At 33.7% G+C, this 4,411-nt stretch overlaps 1 pseudogene; it reads left to right on the forward strand.

Annotated features, from left to right (window-relative positions):
- The first annotated feature begins 1,434 nt into the window (after window positions 1-1,434).
- Window positions 1,435-2,722, forward strand: LOC106869871 (calcineurin B homologous protein 1 pseudogene; annotated as a pseudogene).
- The last annotated feature ends 1,689 nt before the right edge of the window (window positions 2,723-4,411 follow it).

Consider the following 4,411-nt stretch of genomic DNA (forward strand, 5'->3'; position numbering starts at 1 on the left):
GAAGATATTACCCACATCATTAGCAGCTGTCCAAAAATGTCATCACGGTATTACCTACCTATGAGACATGATGTTGTGGCCAAGACACTGTATAATGAAATCCGCCGACAGGATAACCCCGGGGCTAAGGAGATGAAAACCCATAATGAGGTAGAGGCCATTACCACTCACAATATGAAAGAGTATTGGTGGAATATCCCAATAAAAACCTCAATAAAGTGCAGACATAATAGACCGGATATAGTAATCTGGGACAGAGAAGAGAAACTCTGTACAGTAGTAGAAATCAGCTGTCCTGCGGATGTCAACATCCCACTAAAGATTAGAGAAAAAGAGAACAACTACGCCGAGCTACTGAGAAATTTGCAGATACTCCACCCAGACTACAAGTTCAGATTCATACCCGTGATTGTTGGGGCATTGGGATATGTAACAAACTGCCTCAACAAAAACCTGGAAAAATTAGGGTTCTCAAAACCTGAAAGAAAAAGGCTGATTAGAAGACTACAGATTCAAGCCATCAATGGAACTGTAAAGATATGTAAAACTTTCCAAAAATTTAGCACATAAATACATATGCATGCATCTAGACATAAAAACGCATCCATAAAACAAACATACACATCTGCGCATACACTAACACCAAATACTGCATACACACACATATGCACAAATACCTAGATGATGTTGATAAAAGTTCCAATGAAGGAGCCTTGAATCTATGTTAGAGTCCGGCTCTTTCTCTATGGACAAGAAATACAGAAATGAAACTGATTGATAACATACATACATACATACATATGTACGAAGATATATATATATATATATATATATATATATATATATATATATATATATATATATATATATATATATATATATATATATTTACACACGCACGCACAAATAAACAGGGTAAAGTTTATAATTGCTTATGAAATTGACCTTATCCTTCCCATTCCGTGGTATATTTTGTGACTTGAACGAATGATAGGGAAATTACACTCCTGAAGAGTGTACACTATAAAAACGATTTCATCTGCGCGTGAGTGTATATATATATATATATATATATATATATATATATATATATATATATATATATATATATATATATATTCTTTTATTCTTTTTCTTTTTTTACTTTTTCAGTCATCTGACTGCGGCCATGCTGGAGCACCGCTTTGAAGGGTTTTTAGTAGAAGAAATTGACTCCAGGACTTATTTTTTGTAAGCCTAGTATTTATTCTATCGGTTTTTTTCTTTTAGCGAAATGTTAAGTTACGAGGAGGCAAACACCAACTTCGGTTGTCAAGCAATGGTGGGGGAACAAACTCAGACACAATGACACACATAAATATATACATACGCATATATATATATATATATATATATATATATATATATATATATATATATATAAATGTGTGTGTATGTGTGCGTATGTATATATATATATGTGTGTGTGTGTGTGTGTGTTTACATGTCGGTCTGGCGTATATTTGACTATCTAAATATTGTAAACAAAAAAGTTTCTTCGTACATGTCTTCCTTTCGTCTTTCCTTCGGGCTTTTCTTCTCTTTTCTTCTCTCTTTCTATTCCATAATCCTTCCTTCTTATTTAGTTCGCCTACCATTTTCCCCTTCTTATCCTCTCAATGTCTCCTCTCACCATTTTTGAAATTTTGCAAGTTATATAATCTTTTATGCCTGATTAGGCATGTGCAAATATCATAAAATATTACCTGGGGGTGTTTATGTATGTTTGAAAGTAAATGATGTCGTAGAATATATGAGAAATAAAGAAACACAAAGAGAAAATCTACTAAAACCTTCAACAAAATATGATGACGTTTCTGTGACGTAGTCAATTGACTTTCGTGATATTAAATACTCAGGAAATGTTCTCCGTTTTAGAGTTTTTCTTAAAACTGCAAATTACAAAATCAACATCTACTAATACTACGGTAAAGAAAAATAAAGACACAGACAGTCTGTCTGTTGAATAATTTTGATGGGTGCAAAACATTCAAAGCACTGCGTTGAGAATATCGAAGACCTGAAGAAGGAAACTGGATTTAATGAAAATGAACTGGAAAAGCTTCGCACGAGATTTTTCCAACTTGATGTCGGTAAAAAAGATTACTTGGTACGTGCAGATCTTTTGAGAATTAAAGAATTGACAATCAATCCCCTCGGTGATCGTATTCTTCACCTACTTTTTAATTATGCCAAGAGTGACATGATAACTTTTGCGCAGTTCGTTAACATTTTAGCGATTTTCCGTCCTTTTGACCGAAATACAACTGAGAAGTCTGTCAACAGTAAAAAAAGAAAGATTGAGTTTGTATTCCGTTTATTTGATTTGGATGGAGATACTATAATCACCACAAAGGAACTCGCAAACATTCTACAAATGGTAATGGGTAATCAACTAACTATAAACCAAGTTAAATACATCACTGAAAACATGATGTTTCAGGATATTGACACATCGAACAGGTTTCTTAATTTTTCCAAATTTTATGATATAATGGCCAGCTCATTTACAGAAGATGATTTAAGTATTCATTTCTAAATAGAACATTTAAATGTTATTGTTGCTGTTGTTGTTGTGGATTAAATCCATGTTAAATATGATCGTGCGGACTTATGATCAAAGAAGTTCTTACATTAACCAGCCTACTTATATTTTTTGAGACATAATATATCAAGAACTTTACTTATTTGTACTGTGTCCCTTATTCATGATTTATCTGAGAGATACTCTGTTCCTATTTCTTGTAGGTGGAGTGAAAACATACAATTTCATTCGCGAGATTTATTTGTCGGCGTTGTTGCTTAAATATAAGTCAAAGCATGGTTGAATTGTGACATTCCGATTTATTTATCTGTCATGGCGTATTAAGAACCACATTACACAATGTTTTATTTTTCAAAAGTCTTGGTTGTAATTTGAAGTAAAATTTTAGCTGAACGTCTTCCTCGTTGATTCGATCTAAATGATATTTCTCCTTATGATGAAATGAAAATAAATCAATAAATGATAATAATAATAATAATAATAATAATAATAATAATAATAATAATAATAATAATAATAATAAAGACTAAGCGAAAATATAACTATAACACAACACAAGAAAATTAATTTTCGCAAGAAAAATAATTTAGTGGAAAAGCCACTGGCAATTCAATGTGTAAACACATCGATACTTTTAAGCAAACATTGATTAAGGTACAAAATATTGTTATGTCAGCATATACAAAAACATGCATGCGTACATACACAACACACACATAGGCATAAACACCTACGCGCAAATACATTCCTATATATTCATATTTTCGCACACACACTGACGCTCACACGTACATGTACACACGAATGATTTAACAGAGTCAATACTGTATAACACTGAAAGATTGCAGGTATTTCTCCCGACTCTTTGTGCTTTGCATTAAAAATCCAGCTAAAGAAAGTTTTGCTTCTTATCTTCTCGAATTCGATAAAGTTTCGGTTCTTTGCATTCTGACAGCAACGCCTGCAACGACACTGGGGTCAAGATGAACGCTCCTTTTCCTTGGTCAATAATGGTGCGTAACTGATCCGTTTCCATTCAAAAGTAAACTAGACTCAAGACTACATTTTCAAGAGGACCTTTCGAGAGCACAGAGATCTCAGAAGTATATATATAAAACTAAAATTCAAAATCGATTTGTCTGTGCATATTCTTTGTTTTTAAACTAAGCTATTCATTGAGACGAGAAAATGATTTAACCTATGTAATTCTAGGCATTTTCAAGCCCTCACGCTTGAAAAAATTTCAAGGGAATTTAGAAACCGCAAAACGGAGCAAGCTTGTCTATCATGCTGACGATTTAGAAGAATCTGTCACCGTTTATGAATAAAAGGAAAACGAAAAGAATGCGTTACCGTATATACAAGCACACGTACAGTTACATACGACAATGAAGCATATATATTACATTCATAACAAAGTTACTAATATGCATATGAATAACAGCAGAGTATAGCATGTGGAAGACGCACAAAGACAAAAAAAAAACGTATATATATCGGTTGTCAAGCGATGGTGGGGGGACAAACAGAGACACACAAGCACACACACCCACACACATATATACAGATATACGACGGGCTTCTTTCAGTTTCCGTCTACCAAATCCACTCACGAGGCCTTGGTCGGCCCGAAGCTATAGTAAAAGACACTTACCCAAGGTACCACGCAGTGAGACTGAACCCGAAACCATGTGGTTGATAAGCATGCTACTTACCACACAGTCACTCATATATATATATGTCAGTTTCGTCCTCCTCCTGGCTTGCGAAAGTTGTCTCCCAAATGATTCTGTAATCTACGAAACAAACGGTAGTCTAAAGGAACAT

Source organism: Octopus bimaculoides, chromosome 2, assembly GCF_046866305.1.
Source record: "Octopus bimaculoides isolate indiv1 chromosome 2, ASM4686630v1, whole genome shotgun sequence".
NCBI lineage: Eukaryota > Metazoa > Mollusca > Cephalopoda > Octopoda > Octopodidae > Octopus > Octopus bimaculoides.